The 24,640-nt window shown below is 37.8% G+C and overlaps 1 long non-coding RNA gene across 1 annotated transcript in view; it reads left to right on the forward strand.

The window, feature by feature from the left end:
- Positions 1-20,693, forward strand: part of LOC105709151 (uncharacterized) — a 36,673-nt gene extending 15,980 nt beyond the window's left edge. The window contains exon 3 of the long non-coding RNA XR_010337188.1: positions 19,733-20,693. This is a non-coding gene — a long non-coding RNA (uncharacterized LOC105709151). The remainder of the gene's footprint in view (positions 1-19,732) is intronic.
- The last annotated feature ends 3,947 nt before the right edge of the window (positions 20,694-24,640 follow it).

Below are 24,640 nucleotides of genomic sequence, written 5' to 3' on the forward strand. Positions count from 1 at the left end.
CCTCCATGTCCTGAGTTCAAGCAATTCTCCTGCCTCAGCCTCCTGAGTAGCTGGGACTACAGGAGTGCACAACGACACCCAGTTAATTTTTTCTTTTTTTTGTATTTTTAGTAGAGATGGGGTTTCACTATGTTGGCCAGGATGGTCTTGATCTCTTGACCTTGTGATCTGCTTGCCTCAGCCTCCCAAAGTGCTGTGATTACAGGTGTGAGCCACCGCGCCTGTCCAAAATTACTTACTTCTTACAACAACCCTATGATGAGGAACTCTTAGCCCTAAATTTTGGAGGAGCCAATTGCCCCAGTAGGAATAGTAAGGATACTAGAGCTTATATGCACATGAAATCAAGTGCCTAGAATATTTGAGCCTGCTTCAGTCACTCAGTGAAGGAAGCTCAGGCTTAACAAGGAGATGAAAGAGCAAGGGATGGCAAAAGAGACTTGGAACTACAGGGAGCTGGTGGCAGCTGAGCAGCTGGCCGCTGAGGCAGTCCCTGGGGTGGGAGATGGTACCTAAATTTTTAGTGTGCCTTCAGTCATGTGTTTTTCCTTGCCTGTGCGGTAATTACATGCTGTTATCCCAGGTCTTCAACAAAAGTCCTTTCTAGTGCACAGAAGAGCCTTGTATTAGTTTTGTGGAAAGAAGGAAGGCGTGGCTAGCAGTTTCACAGAGGAGCCACACCAAGGAGCACCTCATTGGACTGACTCACAACTGATGTAAAACAAAGAAATGAAGGGAAAGCAAACACAATACATTTATTTCCAAATAAACTAGAAAGGTGATTCTGTTAGGGATGCGTATGCCCACGCCCACAGTCATGTGTTTTTGCTCCTGCTATGTGAGATGCAGGCTTGAGCCACTGTTATTTGCTACCAGAAGACTGAAGGGGCTCCATGTCTTTGATCAGTATACCCAGTTTGTATCAATAAAAGTAACTGATGTAAGTGTTCCCAGAGGATGAAGATTGTCATTCTGTCCAGCAAAATCTTTTCATTGAGTTGGATAAATATATTAACAGCTTTCCTTAATTCACAGTATCTTAGTTTGTTTTTGCTGCTATAACAGCATGCCTGAGACTGGGTAATTTGTAATGAACAGTAATTTATTTCTCATGGTTCTGGAGCCTGGGAAGTCCAAGGTGGAGGTGCTGGCATCTGCTGAGGGCCTTCTGGCTGAGTTATCTATGGTGGAAAGGAAAGGTTGGGGAGAGAAAGAGAGAGTGTGTGTGTGTGTGAAAGGGGCTGAACGACTTCCTTTAAAAAAAAATCCTGGGCCGGGCGCAATGGCTCATGCCTGTAATCCCAGCACTTTGGGAGGCCAAGGCAGGCGGATCAGGAGGTCAAGAGATCGAGACTATCCTGGCCAACATGGTGAAACCTTGTCTCTACTAAAAATACAAAAATTAGCTGGGCATGGTGGCACATTCCTGTAATCCCAGCTACTCGGGAGGCCGAGGCAGGAGAACTGCTTGAACCCAGGAGGCGGAAGTTGCAGTGAGCAGAGATCGCGCCACTGCACTCCAGCCTGGCGCCTGGTGAGAGTGAAATTCTGCCTCAAAAAAAAAAAAAAAAAAAAAAAAAATCTTACTCCCTCAATAGCAAGCCCCCTTTCTTTGAGATAAGAGCATTTATCCACTCACTCTGCCCTCACAGCCTAGCCATCTCTCATCAGGCTCTACCTCCCAACACTGTTGCACTGGGGAGTAAGTTTCCAACATAAGCTTTTTGGAAGACAGATTTAACCATAGCACACATCTTTCCCTGCCACCAGCTAATCTTAAATGACATGGAAATCCTCCTGTCTTCCCAAGCTTGAGGTTCCCATCTAGGTCAGTATCTGCTGCTTTGAGCTGCTCATTACGTTTGGGTGGTGACTACTTGCTATAATTTTAGCTATCAGTGTATTTGTTTTAAAGAGGCAATTTCCCTTACTAGCAGAATGAACAGTTTCAACAGAAAATTAAAAAGAAATTAAGCTCATTTTATTTATAATAAAGCAGATAATATGGTCTGTATCAGTGGTTTTTCAAAAAAGCATTTTGGTGGCAAAGTCTTTTTTTTTAACAAAAGAAATTTTACTTGGAACTTCAATATGGAAAAATAGAGAAAGTAGGAGTTATTCTGAGCACCTTTCCAACTCGGGATGGTGGCTGGGAGTGGGAAACATACAAAATGGCAACCCCTGGGGCCCCTCTGCTGGACCCAGGGCTCCATGTAAAAGCCACTGGAAGTTCCTGCCCTGGGGTGTTTTTCAGTGCTCTAGCTGCAGCTTGGACAGTGCAGGACTGAGGAAGGGTAATGAGGGGTCAGCCTTGGAGAGATGGATAATTCATCATTGAATAGAATGATGGGGTTAAGAGCATTCTTGGTAAGGTTGTGTCTACAAAGTAATAAGCTGTCAAAGATGAACTGATTTAGTAGGGGCAAGTTGGAAGAAATCTCATTTTGCTGGGGTTAGACTCTTAAAGGCAAGTGGGATATTGAAATATGTTTTTCCTTCTATAGACTATAAAACTAAAGAAGTTTTAGAATCTGAATCACTTATCTCCCTAATACTAATAATTACATAATTTATTGAAGGAAAATGATTAGTGGTTACTCTAATATCCAATCAGAACAAAAAATACTAAAATATGCTAAGCCGTTGAACGCATATTTGCGAATGACACTTATAGACACTTTCAGTGGCATTTTAACCTATTATTAGTATGCATTTTTAAGACTATTAAAAAATTAATAGAGTTTATTTGTAGAGCAGTTTTGGGTTTATAAAAAAATTGAGTGGAAAGCACAGAGTCCCCACATTCACCCTAACTCCCCCAACCCTAGTTTCCCCTATTATTAATATCTTGTATTAATGTATGTTGTTTGTTACAACTGATGAACCAATAGTGATTTGTTACTATTGGCTAAAATATGTAGTTTACATTAGTGGTCTTGCTTTGTGGCTTTGTGGTGTACATTCCACCGTTCTGACAAATACATAATGTCATGTGTCTACCAGTACAGTATCATAGAGAATAGTTTCAGTTTCCTAAAAATCCCCTCTACTTTACCCATTCATTCTTCATCCTATCTCTCTGAACCCTGGGAAAATGATTTTATTTTTCACTGTCTCAGTAGTTTTTTTTTTTTTTTTTTGCTTTTTCCAGAATGTCATGTAGTTGGGATCATATATAATATGTAGATGTTTCAGATTGGCTTCTTTTGCTCAGCAATATGCATTTAAAGTATCGCCATGTCTTTGCATGGACTGACAGCTCATTATTTTTCTCGCTGAATATTATTCCATCGTATGGATGTACTACAGCTTGCTTATCCGTTCCTCTACTGCAAGGCATCTTGGTTGCTTCCACTTTTGGCAATAATAAATAGAGCTGTTAAAAAATTCATGTTCAGGTTTTGCGTGGACCTAAGTTCAACTCATTTGGGTCAATACTAAGGAGCATAATTGCTGGTTCTTACAGTAAAAGTGTGCTTTGTTTGTAAGAAACCATTAAACTATCTTCCAAAGTGGTTATTACTTTTTATGTCACTTGTTTTGTTGCTATAGTTGTAAGCCCTAGTCTTCGTCTTTTTGGTAGTCAGGTGCTTGTAACATTTATGAGTGTTCTGATAGTTCTCTCTTCTATACGGGTTGTGTATCCTTATCCAAAAGGTGTCAGAAGTGTTTCAGAATTTGGATTTTTTTGGACTTTAAGAATATTTGCATTATACTTAGCTGATCAAGCCTAATCTGAAAATTTCCAGTGAGCTTTTTCTTTGAGTTTTGGCTCTCAGAAAATTTTGAATTTTGAAGCATTTTGGATTTCAAATTTTTGAATTAGGGATGCTCAACTGTATCTTGCTTTGTTAAAAACAGATATTAGATAAAAAGGAGAGAGATAGGCAATCTTAAAGAATTTATATATATAATATACTATATCTATATATATTATATGCTATATGCTAAAAATAAGAATTAATTTAAGATGAGAAAAACTCAAACACAAGAACTAAAATTTTATACATCAAGTAATTTTTTATTTTTAAAATAAATGTAAATTTAATTAAACATTTTGATTTTTCGGACATTGTTTCAAAAGGGCTTTCCAGATTGCTGGTAAGCACTTTCTATTTGCATTTTTTCCTTTTTTTTTTTCCTTTCTTTACATGCATGGTTAAGGAAAGATCATGAGAGCAAATTTTTCTAGTTCTTTGTGTTTAGCATGATTGTCAAAACTAAGCCCATTGGTTTACAATTTGGCTGCTAAAACTGTGTCTAGACTTTAGGACTCCAGTTTCATTTTTTGGTACTTTATCAATTAAACTCCCTCACTTTCCAAAAAGGAAGCTATCAAAGGTATGTATATAGTTTGTTCAATGCCCTTTTCCTGATCAGAGGGAAGTTCCATTTCAGTCTGATAAAGTGTTATCTGGCAGAGAAAAACAGAACAACCAAGAAATTGAATGATGAGATTAGCTGCACTGCCTAGGAGATTGCTAATGATTTGCTAAATGCCTGAAGACTGTTTAGTGATAGGGTTCATCTCTCCTTGATCAGCAAAAGTGATTTCTGCTCTGCTTGCGTGGGACCATACAAACACTGGGTGGGCCAGTGGACTCCGGGAGTCTGCAATTAATGAACTGCGATCACCAGGGAAAAGGGAAACCTTTTTACTTCCTGGTGGTGCATTAACTTTGGAAAACTTTTCGGGATTTAAAGGTTGCTTTTTGCTAGAAACAGTTATAACATACCTAGAGAAAAATGACAAGTCTAATTTTTTCAAGGAAAGTTCAGGCCTGGTGACAACATATAAATAACATACAACTATTTGTTCAATCCAGGAAAAAAAATAAGAAATCTACCAATGTGATAACATCAGGCTTCAATGAGCTAAATTAGTGAAAGGCCAGAAAAGGGGCAACTACAGAAATATTGGATTCGGACGTTTGAAGAATCTGAGTCCAAAAGGCAAAGAGATACAAAACCATGAGATTTGTGGTGAGCTGGGAAAAGCAGTTGCAGAATGACTTTGACATCTGGAAAGTGGAGCCTGATGACTCCCTTTATCTACTGTTTGATATTTTGTTCTAAAAATTCAGAAATAATCTGTATGCATATTTTTGAGGATGTAAGCGAAGGTGGCTGTGAGTTTCCCAGGTGAGAAGCTGGCAGTGAGGTCTCAGCTCGATGGAGAGAGAAGCCCCTCTTCACCCATTTACTTGCCATAATTGATACCGTCTGTCAGTGTTGTGAATCAGAGAGTGTGACTAAAACGGTTTCATGGGCACCCTATTGATTCTGTGTAAGAATCCATGATTATTTTCTAAAAAGTATATTTTAAAGCATGTCAGAGAACAGAATTGCCTGATTGTTTTCCCAGAAGGCTGAGACTGAAGCCCCCTGGTACGGTGACAGCTTTTTGGTATTTTTCACTTCTGTTTCAGGGAGGCAAATGCATGCGCTTTGATCAAGTGTCAAATGTAGTTGGTAAATCTCACTTCTAAGGAGCCCCCTCTTATGTACTTTTCAGGCAGCCTGTGGGGTGGGGCGTGGAGGTGACCAAGCACTATTTGTTCAAGGTAGCACTTCTAGTAGGAGCTCATTAAGTCAGGGCTCACACACCGATCATAGGAAGGGAGCATTGTGCAGGTTTCACTTCCTTTGATATAGACTTTGCCACCATTGTTCCAGTTATTGCCCGAGAGAGCTTATTTCCATATGTATAGAAAACCGATATACTTTCTCCTGCCTGTTAAACTGTCACCTAATGTATTTTTAGAAATATGTAATCTAAAAAAGACAGAAGATGAGGCAGAAAGTTCTACAGTAGCAACATTTGAGCATCCTCTACCACTTGAATATGTTAATTAAAAAAAATCTTGTTCTGCTTGTTTTAATTGCCAAGCAACACAATTTTTTTTTCCTGACAAAGATTGACTTTAAACGAACCGTTCTTGTGTGTAACCTGTTTTGTCTTCTGCTAGGTATGTGTCTAATGAAGACATCAGCTTCCGTTCTGAGTAGGTTTGAGGAATGCCCCCTCCTCTCTCTGTGCAATCATTTGTAGTGTCAGTATCTTTCTCTGCTTCCAGTAGCGTCAAAGATGCTGAATGGAGATACATGTGCTTGTTAGAGAAACACAGGAACATATTATTAGATCTTTCATAATTAGGCATTGCTGATATGTGCCAAAGATTCAGAGCTTAATCAAAAAGTTCTTATCACATGGGCTTCTGCTGGCAATGAATTGGAAAGCCACCAAAGGCAACCCGGATGCTTGCTTTGCAAGATAACAAAGGGAAGACAAAGGCGGACCGATTCTGCCTTAGGTTTATTGCATGCTGTATTTTTTTTTTTTTTAATCATATGAGTCAGGCAATTGTGGGGGAAAGGGAGTTAAAAAGCCCAGCTTCCCCGTGAAGCTCAGAGTCCCTCTTGATCCTGATGGTTTCCTTGTGTCTGAGTCATTTCACCGTGCAGGTGCTGACTAAGGCTGAAGGCTGTGGGAACCTGGGTTAATGTGTCTAGCAAGCCTTTTCCAGGTAGCGCCTGGGCTCCCCGGGGAGCGCTCCCGGTCCCTTCCTGTGCCACATCACCCCCACCTCGCTGGGAATTTAAAAGAGGATCTCTCCAGCCCTTAGATAAACCTGGCCGTGTACATTGGCAGCCAGGACCGGGGGCTGCGGGAGAAACGAGCGCGCCGCGCTGATGGCTGTTTTGACAAACTGTTGTGTGTTTTTTCTGTCTGAGTATCTGGCAGCGCAGGTGAAACATTGCGCTGCTGGTATCTTGGCTCACCACTCGCTCTCAGGCTCTGCGGGGAGTGTCGGGCCATCCCTGCAAATGTTCCGGGCAAAGCTGTGAAAACAAACGAGGCAGATTAGTTGGACAGGCTCACCAGCTTTTGAGTGTTAACTGCCCTGGCTGCCCTTCCTTCTCAACCCTTTCCCATTCTTTTATTGAGCCATGCACTTATCAATTAACACAATGGTTTCTAAGGTATTTTTCTTCTTCTTCTTGTAGTTATACTGTATGAAGCAGGATCTCTCATCTTTGGACCTGAAATGAATGCTGATTCTCAGTTTTTAATCTCCAAACACAATATATAATACATTCTTTTTTTTTTTAAAGGCAATTTTCCTTATTATTTTAGAAAGCAGGGCATGCTTACCACAGAGATATTAGCCAATGCAGATAAACAACACGGATAGTTTTGAAGTATACATATTTTGTGCCTGGGTTATTTCACATGCCAAGCAGAGTTGTGCATGATCTGTGCTACACTATTTAAACTAAAATTCTTCTGACTTAGTCTGCGTCAGATAAGGACCATCAACTCTCTTTTAAAAAGTATAGTTTAGTATGTGTAAATATCCCTGAAGTTCCAAGCATTTGGGAAGAGTCTTGAAACTGCGGTAACTTTTTTTTCTTTTTAAATCTTTCTTTGGTTTGAAGTAAGAGCCAATCTGGGATAAAGAGAAGTTGGGTGTCCCTTTTGAGGTGAAATCAGAGTGAATTAAAAAGAGTGATTACACCCTTCTTTAATCAAAGGCTCCAGAGATGATGTTTCTTTTAAAAAAGAAACATCAAGGAATGGGCTTTGAAAATTACTTTCATATTTTCTTGAGCATTTCAGAGCTAGATCACATTTTAAGAGTTGTCATTTGTTCTTAAATATCAGACTCTAGTATCAGTCTTTTGTCTGCGGCTGTCCTTCAGTGCATCAGAAAGGATTGAGCTTGCCCTTGCTTTGTTGTGAACAAGAAGAAGCTGTCAAATGACTAATGCTCTTGGAATCTCACTGGGGCATTTATTCTGCCTCTGTTGCTATGAGCCCTATGGCCTCTTTTGAGGCATGTAACAATATAGGTAACCCATCTAAAGTATGGACCTGGCAAAAAGGGACTTAGTCATAACGTAATGATTTTGCTTAAAATAATAATCGTAAAACGACTACTTATACCACTAAACGTGTCTGCCATATACCCTTGGGTAAGCCGTGCACTGCACAACGCTGAGATTCATTCTTATTTTAATCTGTGTGAACAAGTTTAATAACAGTAATATCTATGTGTTTGCAATTAGTCATGTGGACTAATTACTTGAAATAGTGTTAAAGCAGTAAAAGAAAAAGACACTCAAATTCACACAGCAAGTGTTTATCCAAACATTTCATAGTTGCTACGGGGAAATTTTACTCCTTTAGGGAATTTTAAAAATAAGACTGACTTACTTGAGATTATTTAATTAATTGACATCAACAATATTACATGTTAAAACCCTTCACACGATTCAAAAATAGATAATCCAAAAAGAAAGGTATCATCAGTTCTTAAAATTCTTAGCTTGAGCTCTTAAAAAATAAACATCTCCCGCCTATTTCCAAGAAATTGATTGGCTTAACTCTTCACAGATGTAAGGTCTGGTTCCTCGATTTGATGAATAATAGAGAAAGAAATAAAAAATATATTTTTGTCAGAAACTAAACATGAGCTTGTTTCTTACTCTGAGCCATAAAAATTAACAGAAGCCAGAATCAGTCAGTAGTGCCAGATTTCTCTTATTATTGTTTTTTAGGCTCTTATTTTGCTTGTTTGTGCCTATTCCAATGAGAAAATAATATAATGCCACTATTAATTTTGCCTGACAGGTTCCGTTACAACTGTAATGTTGGCATTTGTGGGAAGTGAGGCTGGATGTTTTTTTTCTAGAGTAAGAGTTCTTAAAGTCTAAAAACCATATTCCTCTTTGACTCTTTACTAACCATAGATTATTGAAAAGCCTTAAATAATTTTAAAAAGAATACTTGAGACTGAGGCTAAAATTTTTTCATGTCCTAGGAAACTACAAGGACTTTGAAATTTACGTAAAATATGAGCCTTTTATTTCTTATTTTATATTATGCTGAGAATATTAAATGGAGTTAATATTCTCCACTTCCTAATTTTTCAAGGAATTGTGCGAATGATTACAGATGACATCTTAACATCACTGCACTTTATTAAAAGACATTAATATTAGACTTGCTAAGATGAAGATTAAAATTTTTTAAAAATTATGTAAGGAAAAAACTAAATTTGAACCAAATGCTGCTATCAATATTGTTTCAAGGAAACTGACCCATTCATTACTTTCATCGAACTGTATGCTATTTTTGACAATTTTGATTTCGCTTCAGCTCACCCTTTCACTACCTGTATGTGAGATTTAATTGTCTTTCAACAGAAGGCATAAAACAACAACTTATAAAATCTGGGTATGAACTTTCCTAAGTCAATAATTAGCTTATGCTTTCAAATGAACTCAGAATTTGGACCTGAACTTTTTTTTTTCTGTTTGGAGATTGAGTCCTGCTCTGTCTCCCAGGCTGGAGTGCAGTGGTGCGATCTCAGCTCACTGCAACTTCTGCCTCCTGGGTTCAAGCAATTCTCCTGCCTCAGCCTCCTGGGTAGCTGAAACTACAGGCGTGCGTCACCACGCTCAGCTAATTTTTGTATTTTCCGTAGAGATGGGGTTTCACCATGTTGGCCAGAATGATCTCGATCTCTCGATTTTCTGATCTGCCCACCTCGGCCTCCCAAAGTGCTGGGATTACAGGTGTGAGCCACAGTGTCCAGCCTAGGCTTCATTTTTATAGGCCACTGCAAAGCTTGCCTGGATTTAAGTGGTTTGACTAGAGTAGATATGTATATTTCTATAGAATGATCATAATTATCCATTTTTCTCAACAAAAGTAATACAGTCTGCAATGCTTTTTTTGTATGTGAAACTTAATTAATTATTTTAAAACATATCGTTGTATATATGCTTATTTTGCAAAGTAACTTCTTAAGTTGGGGCTAGGAAAGTCTCTGGTTATCAATTAGGCTTATTTTATAAAATAAGATCATTGCATTTCTATTGTATTTTACCTGTTCATACAAGTACCTGAAAGCAAGCTGAATGCAAATTTCATTGCCTTCACATAGTGTAAATAAGGTTTAGAGCATGTGTTCAAAGTAATTGTTTTACCTGACAGTAATGACATGTTAATAATACTGGAACAGTTCAGACCTCGGAAGTGACTAAACTTTTACTCTAAGTTGATTTTCCCCATGAATTAAATTAAAATAGCAACTATGTGGTGAAAGTGATTAGGTTGGTCCACTAAAAGTGTTTTAGTTAACACACTTTTTTCTTCCACCTATCAGTAAAGAATTAAGTAAATTATGAGAAATTTTGGTTTGTTTGGTCTATTTTGTAAAAAATAAATAAAGTTTGTAAGTATCATAGCAAAGGTTTTCTCAGATTTTTGATGGTAGTCATGGTAAGTATGAATATATTTGTTGCATAAATAGACTGTACAAAATATTTCTCAAGCTTGGGGTAAATTGAAATACGTTTACAATCAAATTTATTTTTAATGTTTGATACTTTTTAGTTATATTTTTCAGCTTTAAGGTATATATTTCTTCCAGAGATAAATATACATTGATGGTGACACTTCTGAGATATCTGGTAATACTTCATTGGTTTCACAAAGAAATTTCCAAGGGGGCTATACCATAAACTTCTGAAAAATGATCCTTCAAAAAGGTTATCTTTTCCAAAAAAGTAGAATTCCAGATTTCAGGAAATGGCAAGCAATAGCAGCTGCAAATAACATTTAAGTTGAAATTTTGATCATCTTTCTGTGAAAATGAACTGAAAAGTAATGTTCAGGTCATGATCAGATGCATTAGACTTTATTTGGAAAATTGCTTTTCCTGCTAACCAGGCAGTAGTTCTTCATTCAGGTGGATTAATCTGCATTCTCAGCTATTCCTATATAAATATTTAGAGGATTTTTTTCCCTCAATAAAATTGGTTCGGTTTTAAAGGAATGGCACTGTCTTTAAGAAACAGCCCTTGTATTGGGATTGGGATTGGCAGCTGGATTTGTACAGCTCAGTGAGTTGCTCAGAAAGTTCCCAGTGTCTTCAGGCTTCTTCTGAAGTCAGGACTGGGACATGGCCGGGAAAGGCCGAAATAGTCTGTTATATCCACAAGACGCATGAGACCCACCAGCCTTCTAAAAAATAAAATAAGTCTTATTTATAGTCACAAAAACCCTTGCTATTTCCTTGTCTGTGAACGCCAACTATTTCATAGGAAGTCTCCTTTTACAAATCAAAAACAGCAATTTTACGTGAGAAATCCTATAAACTCACAGCTGACTACACCTCCTCCGTGAGTCTCTGTTTTTCTTTACCCAGTGTTAAATTTTTATGGTCTTGGGTGATAACTTTAAAGGCCTATGATGAAATCAAATTTTTGTCATTCTGATTGGCTTAAGAGGAAATGCAATGTATTTCTTTTTTAATGTAACTTTTTTTCTTTCTTAAATTAGAGCTCATATAGATCCCAGAAAGAAAATGTGTGTGTGCCAGGCTTGGCTAGACCTGGGCATGGTCTCAGATTTGGAAAACTCCCAAACTCAGCTTTACGAGTCCTGTTCATTCTAAAGTGACAGCCTGATGTTTTGATTCTGGACTGAAAAAAGACTGATACGAAAAGGGATTCACTCACAACCCCTCTTATTCTTCGTCCTGGGGTTTGTTAATAGCCAGCTGTAGGTCCTTGGGGCTTCTGAGTGACCACTGGGCGAGAGTTCTGAAGAAAAACCCAGTGGGACTGCAATCCTCCACCCTCAGAAGTTTTTCTTATCTTCATTCACGACAGAACAGTATCTTGCTTACACAGCCAGGATCTGCCACCATGAGTTCGGTTGTCCAGTTCTATCTTTATTTCTTGTACCTGGATATCGGTTGCCTTTAAACAGGGAAAAAAGACTGTAATCTCTTTTGATAAGGGGATTTTGGACATCAAGCTTCAGTATGCAGGAACTAAATAGATAATCTGTTAACGGAGTTGCCTTGAGGGAATAGATAATAGGAAAAATCTACATTTAAAGTAAAAGGCTATGTTTAAAGTCAATAGGATAAGTGGAATTTAAGCAGGAAAACCTAGCATCTAAATCAATTTCGTCTTCTACGATTTTTATATGCCAGTGGGGTCCTCCCCATGTGTACAGAACATAGCCTATCTTTACCACTCATCTCTTAGAAATCACAGCCAATGTGAGTAACAGCTGATCAAGAGGCAGATTTATGATCCCGAGTGCACTTTATTCCTCGTTGTCCCTTAGAGTTTTCCAACCTTCAAATCCAGTGGTAAGTTTGAAATAACACCTTAAGAAGGTTAAGGCACCTACTGTGTGTTTTAGTGGTTGAGAGTATAGGAGGCACTGTGGCTCAGAGGCCACTTGCTAGCTGTGTGATCTTGGCCAACGTGCCTTCCCTCTCTGTGCCTCAGTTTTCTTCTCTATAACAAAGAAGTGGTAGTAGTCCCTACCATCTCTTAAGTGTTTGGTTATGCAAAGCACTTAGCGCAATGTCTCTGAAATCCGAAGCACTCTATTTACAGGAATCATCTCATTTTCTCCCTTTCCTTCTCTGTGGGTTAGCAGCATTCTTATTGCCATCCTGAGCTCAGGTTCTTTGAAAAGCAAAGCCCTTGTGGAATAAATCATAACGAAGAGCAGGCGAAAAGGATTGGGAGTGAACAGGGACAGAGGGAAAGCCAGTGCAAGGATGCATTTTGAAGTTGTCTCCTCCGCACAAGAGGCCTTTTGAAAAGGCTTCAGAAGTGGATCCAGGAACTGCTCCCAGGCTGGACATGCGTGAAATGTGTATCCATAGGCAAGGTGAAGGGATGCTACCAGCCTCGCTCACCTGCTTTGAACGTGTCTGTGTTCCCATGGGTACCACACAGAGGAGCTGGAAACCCCCTGGGACAGGCCTGGAACGAGATGCTGTCCTACTGTCCCCTGAACCTCCTCAGAGCTGATGAGAGCTGGGCCAAACTTTCTCTTTAGCCATGGCTGGAGTGAGAAGTGGGGCTGAGAATATTTGGAGTCAAATATAACTTATGTCCACTACATTCCCATTTTACAGTCATGAACTAAGCCTAAGAGAGTGACCAAGGCCACCCAAACTGGGTCTTAAATCCAGACCCTGTGATTCCAGATCTCCCCTTTTCCCTTCTGCCACACGAGCTCTAGTCATGGCATATCTCTATCACCACTTAAAGGTTGATTTATTTCTCCTTAAAAATAGGATTTTTAAGGCCAGGTTCAGTGGCTCAGGCCTGTAACCCCAGCACTTTGGGAGGCCAAGGTGGGCAGATAACGAGGTCAGGAGTTCGAGACCAGCCTGACCAACATGGTGAAACCCCATCTCTACTAAAAATATAAAAAAAAAAAAACTAAAAAAAATTAGCCAGGTGTGGTGGTGCGCACCTGTAATCCCAGCTACTCGGGAAGCTGAGACAGGAGAATCACTTGAATCTGGGAGGCAGAGGTTGCAGTGAGCCAAGATCGTGCCATTGCACTCCAGCCTGGGTGACAGAGCGAGACTCTGTCTCAAAAAAAAAAAAGATTTTTAGCTAACTTTTTAGATAATTGGATGAAAAGTAGTTAAAAAATTGAAGAAAACATTGAAGTCAAAAAGAAAAAAGTGTATTGGAAATTAATTCAAATTGCAAGAGTTTTAGCACAACATGAACATTTAAAAAGTTTAGTTAACACATTTTAATTTCTATTGAAGCTTCACTTTCTAAAAAATGATATTCAGTATTAGTAGAGATGAAAGGAAATTCAATAAAAACGATGGGAATGTTAGCACTGGTTAGTTTTTAGTTTGAAATTATAATTACTAAAAAGTTTTTCTCTTTTTCCCTTCCCCTGCTCTTTGCTGTCTCTATCATGCGTGTATTTTCTTGTTTACTAGGGAAGTATGACTATTTCTCAGGGAAACAATACAATTATGAGACTATTTTCAAAAGACATAATAGTTTTCTTCAGGGACACATTCCTCTCTGGCTTTTGGACCTCTTCTCCTCACCCCTGGTTACTGCTACCCCTTGTTTTATTATCTTATTCCTGTATCACATCCTACCATTCAGAATACACCTAATTCCAGAAAGATGTTTTTCCTTTAACATCTGTTCATGCCATTTCTTTGCACAGAATTTTTTTTATTGTACTTTAACTTGTGGGATACATGTGTAGAACATGCAGGTTTATTACATAGGTATACATGTGCCATGGTGATTTGCTGCACCCATCAACCCATCATCTACATTAGGTATTTCTCCTAATGCTATTCCTCCCCTATCCCCCTGCCCCGACAGTCCCTGGTGTGTGATGTTCCTCTCCCTGTGTCCATGTGAGCTCATTCTTCAGCTCCCACTTATGTGAGAACATGCGGTGTTTGGTTTTCTGTTCCTGTGTTAGTTTGCTGAGAATGATGGTTTCCAGCTTCATCCATGTCCCTGCAAAAGACATGAACTCATTCTTGTTTATGGCTGCATAATATTCCATGGTATATATGTGCCACATTTTCTTTATCCAATCTATCCTTGATGGGCATTTGGGTTGATTCCAAGTCTTTCCTATTGTGAACAGTGCTACAATAAACATTCGTGTTTACACAGATTTTTTTCAGTACCCACTCATTGGATTCAGGGTTGAAGATGTAGCTCTGTTGCTTGATGCATGGCTGCTCGTCCTGTCTCAGGCCTTACTCCTCCTATTTGTTTTGACATTGGACCATTGGTAGCCCTTTGTGTCCTTCCTAAGTCTCTGTACTTCCACAGTTCTACTTAAAAATGTGTTTTTAATGGTGCATGTGTTTGCTGATTTTGATATGGAATTAAGAACTGCTCTTTTTCATGGGTTTTGGACAATTTAAATGCAATGTATCTTATTGTGGTATTCTTCATGTTCCTTTTGTTTGTTAATCTTGAATGTGAGAGTTTATAGTTTTCATCAAATATAAAATGACTTAAATATCTAATAATTTTCTTTGCTTTGTCCAATATGAGCTTAGTCAATTTAGCTTTCTTTTGATAGTGTTAGTATAGCATTTCTCTTTTATCTTTTTATTTTAATCTACTTGTGTTTTATATTTAAAGTGGGTTTTTTGAAGGCAGCTTATAGTTGGATCTTGACTTTTTAAATCCAATTGCTCTTTTAATTGACCTGTTGAGACTATGTGTGTATATATCTATATCTATAGATATAGATATAGATACACTATGTATATATATATTTATATATACTGTGTGTGTGTGTGTGTGTGTATGATTTTTTTTTTTTTTTGAGACAGAGTTTTGGTTTGTCACTCAGGCTGGAGTGCAGTGGTCTGATCTCAGCTCACTGCAACCTCTGCCTCCCAGGTTCAAGGAATTCTCATGACTCAGCCTTCTAAATAGCTGGGACTACAGATATGCACCATCACCCCTGGCTAACTTTTGTATTTTGAGTAGAGACAGGGTTTCACCATATGGGCCAGACTGGTCTTGAACTCCTGACTTCAAATAATCTGCCTACCTCAGCCTCCCAAAGTGCTGGGATTGTAGGTGTGAGCCACTGTGCCCAGCCAGACCATTTATATTTAATGTAGTTATTGTTATGATTGGGTTTAAATCTATTATCTTAGTTTTGCTTTGTATTTGTCTTATCTATTTTTGTTTCTTCTCATTTCCTGCCTTAGTTTGCATCAATTTTGTGTTTTTGATGAGTCCGTCTTATCTCTTTTTTGGCTTATAAGCTATAACTCTCTGTTGTGATTTTTTTGTGGTTAATTTATTGTTCGTGAGTATCTTTAACTTATCACAATCTTCAGGTATTGTATAAGAACCTTGTAACCACCTGCTTCTGTTTATCTCATCCTGATACTTGTGCTATTATTTAGCACATTTTATTTCTACATATATTACAATCCCCTCAATACATTATTTGTTTTGCTCTAGTTTATTATCTTTTGAAATTTAAGTAGTTTTTTCTTTCATTACTTTAAAGATACTGTTCCATTGTCTTCTGGCTGACATTATTTCCAACGAGAAATCTACTGTCATTCTCATCTTTGTCCCTCCACACACAATGTCACAATGTGTCCCTTTTCTCTGGCAGCTTTTAAGAATTTTTCTTTTTCACTGGTATTGGGTAATTTGACTTTGACACACCTTTGTATATTTTCTTCATTTTTTTTTTTTTTTTGGCCTTGGGGTTGCTAAACTTTTTGGATGTGTGAGTATATAGTTTTTATCAAATTTAAAAGGTTTGGGGCCATTATTTCTTTATTATTATTATTTTCATTTTCCTCTCTCTCTTTTCATCAGAACTCCAGTCTTACTTTATTAGGAGTCTCAAAGTTGTCCTGTAGATCCGCGATGCTCTACCCTGCAAACTCTAGCTGCCATGGTATCTGTAGGCTCCAGTTTTGTCCCTTCAACCCATAGAGACTTTCAGGCTTGTCCTGGGCTGGCACCTCCTCATACTTAGCCTAGAAATATTGTTCAGGAGATAGGCTCCCTCTCTTCATTTGCATACTCTGGCATCACTCTCCTTTGTTGTTTAATGTCTTAAATATCACTGTTTCCTAGGTATGTTTTTGGTTTACTAGTTGTTTCAAGTAAGACGACAAATGTAGTCTCTGCTGCCTTTGACTTAAATTTTGCTTTTTCCAATACTTGTTAATTTTAGGCCATTAGATCAACTCCTGCTAACATTTTGATAGGTATTGAGAAAAGCTCAAACCAGAGAAGAAAGTGTCTAAACTATCATATTGGAATGATATAATCTATATTGCTTAATGTTAAGACTGTTTAGTATGTATGGAAGAGAATAATGGCTATAGAATTGAGTAGAGATAAAATCACATTCTAGCTTTAAGCTTCTCATTACAGATTTGTAAAAATGTGAATAGTCAGTGAAGATACATTAAAATGTTTCTGATCATAAAGTGATTGGCTGAACCTGTGCTGATGAATATTAAACTAATAACAGGGTTATGGAGAGCATGGCTCTGGACTCAGCCTGCCTAGCTTTGAATCTTTGATTCACCTCAGAATAGTAGTGTGACCTGAATAAAGTCATTTAACTCTTAGGTATTTCCATTTCTTCATCCCTAAAATAAGGTTGTCTCAAATATAAAATGAGTTCATGTTTGTAACATATTTATCCAAGTGCCTGGCATCTGGTTGGTGCTCTAAAATGTTTAACAACAGCACACAAAAGGCAAAGAGCACCCAAATAAAGATAATGTTTAATGTTTTGATGTTTCAACAAAATTAGTATTAGGAAACACTGGAGACCGGATGTGTTAAAAGGCGATTATTATAGCAATCCAGTCTAGATGTAATATGGCTGAACTTGCCACAGAAAGCAGGACTAGAAAGGAGAACATTCTTGGAAAGACTTTGCTGAGGATAAACATACAGAATGATAAATATCCGGAGTCAGGATGAGAAGGAGACAGGAGGGACCAAACACCATCTGAAAAGATGGAATCCACTTCCTGGGACAAGGTGGGGTTCATGAACTGAAATTGTGGGTTGGTGATCATTCAGTTTTACAGCTGCAGATACAAAAGACTTTCAGAGGAAATTCTCAGGGGAGCAGGGGAAGCAGCTCTGTATCTCAGGAGAGAGACCAGAGAGTGAGGAACACTTATCTAGGAGATGACTGTATGGGGTAGAGAGAGGAGGGCCCAAGAATAATGTGTAGGGAATGAGGCAGAAGAGTTCTGGGAACATACAGAAGCACACATTAAAGAAAGAGGAGAATCAGGACAGCAGAGTATGACACACTTCCTGGGAAAAGAGAGTTTGAAGAAGGATGAAGCCAGTAGACCCAGGAATGAGAAAAGGCTACTGCACATGGCTCCTGAAGAATGACGGGTGACTTTCATGAAAATCACTTCAGATAGATATTAGTATCAGAACAGATTGCAGTGGTTCTGTGTATTAGTCTGTTCTGACGCTGTTATAAAGAAATATCTGAGACTGAATAATTTATAAAGAAAGGAGGTTTAATTGGCTCTGGTTTCATAGGCTGTACAGGAAGCATAGCAACAGCTGCTTCTGGAGAAGCCTCAGGAAGCTTCCAATCATGCTGGAAGGCAAAGGGGAAGGAGACACTTCACATAGCTGGTGTGGGAGCAAGAGAGAGCATGGGAGGTGCCACACACTTTTTAAACAAGTAGATCTCGTGAGAACTCTATCATGAGAACAGCACAAGGGGCTGGTGCTAAAGCATTCATGAGAAATCACCCCATGATCCAGTCACCTCCCATCAGGCCCCGCCTCCAACACTGGGGATCACAATTTGACACGAGATTGGGGCGGGGACACAGATCCAAAAACCATGCCATCACATGAGGATGGTGAAGTCATAGAAGTGTGAAAAGCCTGTGTTTTTGAAGATTTTGTGCTGATTAGACAGCTCTGGAAAAGTGGACTGAAGGGCGAGTTTGATGAAGGCAAGATTTCTCTCTTCAGCCATTCAGCATCACACTTGCACAAGGACACACTGAAGACAGAATGTCTAACTAAAGAATTTCAGGCATCAACGCAGGCTGGTGAGGGAGGCCCCTTGTGCAGCAGGTGGTTTTTCAGCATTCTTCGTATTTGCTGACACATGGGACCCTGTCAGTTGTGGACCATCTGTGTTTATATTCTGCAGCATCTTTTTGCTTCCCTACGTATGCGTCGGAGTCACCCTGAGAGCTTGTTAAAGTGCAGACTCCAGGGCCCCACCTTGGAGATTCTGTTTTAATAGATCTAGGGTGAGGTCCAAGGATCTGCACATAAAAATTCTTACTCAGTTCTTAAATAAGCTGTGCATTCACACGGTTCAGAAGGTACAAAAGGACAAAGGGTGGACAACCACCTTCCTACATGTGTTCCTCAGCTGCTCCATCTCCCTATTCCAAGTCTTCAATTGTGTCAGTATCTGTTATAACCTAAACAAACTTAAAAAATGTTTTGGCTTTTTCTTGTTCTTGTTTTCAATGAATGGGGTGACATGAGCTTAAGTATAATTAGAGAGTAGAAGCCATAGTTGAAGGAGAGACTGAACCATATATGTGAGAGAGAAGAAAATCCACAGAAGATTGAACTTACAGATATGATTCACAGTTACTAGAAACATTAAGCAAAACCTCTCCTCTCTAGGCCTCTCAGATTTCAAAATGCAAATAGCACTGGAATAGATCTAGAACTTAGTCATCTTCAGATACTTGCCTCCTGTATACATCAGCTTCAGGAGCAGAAATCTTGAATTTGTGCATGGGTACCATAATCAATTGCGTGTGTGTTTCTTCTTTATTATTAGACTTCTACTTTTTTCTTGATAACCAAACTTATTGAAGAAAAAAAGTGATAAAATCTTGGCCCCGCTAATTCTCTGCTGAAAATATGATCTCTATGCATCCCTTATTTTTATTTATTTATTTTTTTGGTGGATGTTAGACCATACAGACAGGTCAAGACAACACTTAATGAATTTAAAAAATATAACTTCACAGCACCAAAATTTTAATAAATGAAGACAAGCACATGCTCCTGAATTTCCTCAGTTCTGCCATGTTCTATTTATCTTTCTCACCCTCTGCATTTTAAATAACCCTTCGGTCAACATTGTAGGTATTCAAGTTTCAAATATCGTCTAAGGGTAAATAGCCCTTTCACTAATAAGTTTTTCTGTTCTTAACATAGTTTTTGGCAAAAGGTTGTTGTAGATATTGACAATAAAGAGTACAGATTCTACATTTTGTGTGCATTTCTTATTTTGTAAAGCTATTTTTTAAGAGAATAATAATTTTGGAAAGTTCAATTCAAATATCAGTTTGGAGTGAACATTTCTTGCCAACTTGAATTTCAGGTCTTATGCAAAAGCTCAGAATGCCACCAGCTCAGTTAAAGACTATCCCACCGAGACTGGACTAAATCCACCGCACGTGCCAAGCCCCCTGGGACACAGCTACAGAATTCCTGCTTGAAATGTGTTGGGATACAGATTAAGGCTGAAGAATATGCTTTAAAATAACAGTGACTGGATGTTTCAGTGCGACAAAAGGGGGAGAGGGTCAGAGATGAGAGTAACTAAATATGAAAAAAACATCAGTTTGCTTTTGATGGTTTCTTCTTTTGGATTGTATTGAAGACAGTTAGTTTATTGAGAGACACTGTGGCTACGGATGTGAACTTTTTTCACTGGAAATTAAGTTAGGTTAATTTATGTTTCAGAATCTGAAAATGTCCTTTAGAGAGTAGTCAAGTTGCAGGTAAGTAGAGGATGTTATTTCAGCGGAATTGAAGAGATACATAAAAAATGGAGTGATTCTTCATAGCACAGGAAAATGAAAGGAATTGTTCTTATGGTGTCTTTGTATTCATTTTGACTTTGATATTTTTACTAAAATTAGCTATATAAAATAAGTCAGGGAGTAATAGAAAATGGGTATAAATCCTTTGATAACTTTTTACGGTGATGTTTATTGGTATTAATCATTAGTAGAAAAGACAGAAATGGGCGTTAGTACTTTAGAAGGATATTCAAAATATACTAGCTTTCAGTAAGATATGAACATGACCTATTACACTGTATTTCATATATGTAATAAATGTATAAAGATTATAGACTGTTTTTGAATTATAAAATGATTTTATTAGTTACTGCAAAAGTAATTGCCATTATTTTAAATGGCAAAACCCACAATTACTTTTGCAGCAACCCTAATAGATAATTTTGGGTGCACAACTAGTAGGTTGGTTGAGAGGTAACATTTCCAGTTACATTAAGAAAACATTAATGCAAATTTGTAACTCCATCTATCCTATGTTAAAATATGAGAGGTAAGCATACATTATAAAAAAGTCTATAGCTCCAAAATTTATGTATTTATCATCAAAGTTGACAGAAAGTGTTAAGAAATAAATGGTTATTTTCTTAAACAAATAATAATAAATAATAAATGATTATTATTCTTCCTAAATATATGCAATTACTGTATATATTTAGGAAGAACCACAAAGTTGATATTAATAACACTTCTCAGCTTGATATTAATAACAGAAAGTTGATATTAATAACACTTCTCAATTTATAAGTCACAGACTTCTGAATAGAAATAATGTGTAAATATAAAAAATGGAAATATGGAGGTGCCTTACCACATTTCACCCAGAGCTCAAAAAAATAAAATAAATACCTATAAAATAGCTAGTTGATAAGAAACATAATAAAAACATGTTAGATTTTAATCTGCTAGTAGTTATTACAGAAGAATATAGGTAATCTAATCTTAAATTATAGGCATTGATGGTTTTCAGTGTAAATATCATGCTTTTTCTGGGAAGTGGTGGTTATTTCATTACACAGGTCATTGTGATGAGAAAGCAAACTTTAAAATGTTTTGTAAGGTAAAGTGATGATCTTGCTTATGTATTTTAATAATTGTTCTTGAAGTTTAATTTTATTTGACAAATTAGGAAAATGTAAGAAGCACAGTGCTCATGCAGAAAGACAGGTATGTATAGTTTTTTTATATTTTTGTTGCAAATTTCTGGATTTCATTATATTCAAAAGACCAAAGAATTACATATCAAAGAGATCACATTTTAGGTTTCTCCAGGACATCTCCTAGAGTCATCTTTCCCGTCATTGTGGCTTGTAGATCACATTAGTCTCATTTGATGGCAAAGGTAGTCTTTTCTAGAATGATAATATGCCTTTTAGGAAGTTTATTTCATTGATTAAGAATCAAACAGTGTTGGCCAGGCATGGTGGCTCACACCTATAATCTCAGCACTTTGGGAGGCTGAAGTGGGAGGCTCACTTGAGCCCAAGAGTTTTAGTGCAGCCTGGGCAACAACATGTGACCCCATCTCTACAAAAGATAAAACAATTAACCAGGTGAGGTGGGACGTGCCTGTAGTCCTGGCTACTCAGGAGGCTGAGGTGGGAGGATCACTTGAGTGTGGGAGGCTAAGACTGCAGTGAGCTATGGTGGCACCACTGCACTCCAGCCTGAGTGACAGAGTGAGATCCTATCTCAAAATAATACTAATAAAAAAAAGAAAGAATGATTCAAAAAAGGAGATAGGGAAAGAATGCAGAGTGGAACTCTGAAGTTCAACATTAAGATAATTGCTATTTAGAATACCACATTTGACATCACTCAGGATGTCCTATCTTCAGACTTACCTCAAAATACAGGAGTTGAGGTATTCAAGAATAAGAATTCACCTGCTACTCTTGTCTGTTCCAGTGTGAAAGTCTGGGAGAATTGGAGTCCGCTCACAGATCTCCTGGAGAGAAGGCAGAATTCATATCACAGCTAGAGATCTAGGTTCTTTCCACTTCAAGGTCCTTGAATTCAGCTAAGTCTTAAAAGTACTCAATGGATTCTTTTATTTCTTTATTTACAAAAAGGTGCTCATTGTTTCTTCTAAAGACAGGAGACTGCTCTTCAATGAGTAAAAAGAGGACGAACTCCGTTTGAATGCAGGAAATTCACACATGAACCTGAGACTCTTCCTTGTCAATGATCGAAAGTTTATCGTGGAAAAGATATGGGTTTGGATAACAAGATGATGCTTTTTTAAAAAACAATTTAATCTCAATATTTTTCTGTACAATGAGACAGAAAATTTTATTGTTGTAAATACCAGTCTACAGGATCAATATTAATATTTTTATATTTGTTTTATGGTGAATAAACATGAAATATAATAGGTTTAGAAAAATATTTTATGTTTGTAAATATCGAGAAAGTTTACCTTTCAAAACACTGTTATTTAAAAAGAAAATTAGAAATGTATTAGTTTATCCCTTTTTGCAAATGTCACTCATTTCTCATGAACACTCATGGCTTATTTGGTGTAAACAAACTTTGCCATTGTTCAGGCTGCTGTGAAACATGAAAGTTATTTTTGCTTTTCAACAGATAATAAAATAAATGCTTTGAAATCACTTTTTAAGGAAAAATATTTATTAATAGAAGAAATCGTCTTTCTTGGATATAAAGATGTCATCAATATTTTATTTTTTGTATTTACTGTGCAATTTCTACATTTCTTCTTCATGTATTTGAAAATAAATCTTGTGTAAGACTAAGAAAGTATTTGAAATATGCAGTCTAAGTCATGAGTATTTGCTTAAATTAGGGCTGTGTTTATTGGGAGGTAAATTCTCAGTCTTCTGATTCAAGGAACAGTGATTTCTCCCAGTATTAAATTCTTCCTCTCAGTTCCATTCCTCGTCTTGGAAATGTGCCTTTCAGTGTCTTGTAATGTAAAATAGATACTTTTAAAACTTCTGAACTACACGCCATTCGTTTTTTCCTTCTTTTTTCTCTGTTATTTTTTTACTCTGATTAAAGTAAAACAAACCAAAAGAAAAAAAAAAAACAACTAAAAGCAACTAAACAAACCGTAATGACAACTCAACTTTTGCACTATTCAAGAAGCCTTCTATTGCTGAATGGCTTAAAATGACCAATTTGCATTAGAATGATGTCGCTTTGGTTTTCTTGTATAACATGAAAATCACAGCATTTCCTTAACGGAAGCCCAGACAGTGTATGGTTTGTAAAATTACCACAGTGTGTACAACGAGGTCTTTACTTCTATGTGAATTGGTCTCTTAGAATAGCTTTAGAATAGGCAAAGAAAGCTGTCTGCCCCCCACCGTGTGTGTGTGTGTGTGTGTGTGTGTATGTGTGGTGTGTGTGGTGCGTGGTGTGTATGTGCATACATGCTTGCTACACAGTAGGATTATTAATAGAGTTCTAGAATTTATGATGTGAACACTGGATGCCTGGACATGCTACACACTTCACTGGTAGGGAATGGTAATTTGAAAAATGTTATAAAATTGGATACAAATTATTTAACACAGGAAATTTTTTTTTGATGCAAATCACATTCTTTCTATTGTGTGTATCAGTAGTTGATTTTTTAAAAACATTGTAGTAAACTATAAATAACGTAATAGTTATTATTTTAATTATCTGGATCTGTGCAATTCATTGGCATTAAATACATTCACAGTGTTTCAGAAACCTCACCAGTATCTATATCTGAAACTTTTCATCATGCCAAACACAAGCTCTGTACTCATTAATCAGTAACTTCCCCCACAACCCAGCTACTGCTAACTTCTTATCTATTTGCCGTCTTTACAAATTTGTCTAGTCAAGGTACTTTGTATAAGTGGAATCATGCAACAGTTTTTCTTCTGTGTTTGGCTTCTTTCACTCAGCGTAATGTTGTTAAGATCTATTCATGTTGTAACATATGTCAAAATGATACAGAGAGGAGACGGGGAAATACTGGGTAGAAGAGGGTGGCTCGCTGGCAAAGGCCCCTCCTTCAAGCCTGGAGACCCACAGCCCTAAGTGGGAACAGGCATTTTGGTTTTTGTGCCCAAAAAACTGCCTTTTGGCCTGCCATGGCTCCCTATCCTGTACCCATACAAACCTTGAACCCCAGGCTCCAGAAGCAAACGAGCAGAGGAGGAGATGACACAAGCAAAGGAATGGAAGAACAATGTGGCAGAGAAAGAGAGAAAAAGAGGAATGTCTGAACACCGAGAGGACTTCTTCTGGGGGCAGTCAGAGAGGAAATCAGCTGCTTGACAACCAGACTCCAGGGGAAGATCATCTTCCCACTCCATCCTCCCTTCCAGCTCCCCATCCATCCTGCTGAGAGCCACCTCCACCACTTGATAAAACCCCATGTTCATCCTTCAAGCTCATGTGTGACCCAATTCTAGGATGCTGGACAA

Source organism: Aotus nancymaae, unplaced genomic scaffold (assembly GCF_030222135.1).
Source record: "Aotus nancymaae isolate 86718 unplaced genomic scaffold, 86718_ANA_hifiasm-v0.15.2.pri h1tg000044l, whole genome shotgun sequence".
NCBI lineage: Eukaryota > Metazoa > Chordata > Mammalia > Primates > Aotidae > Aotus > Aotus nancymaae.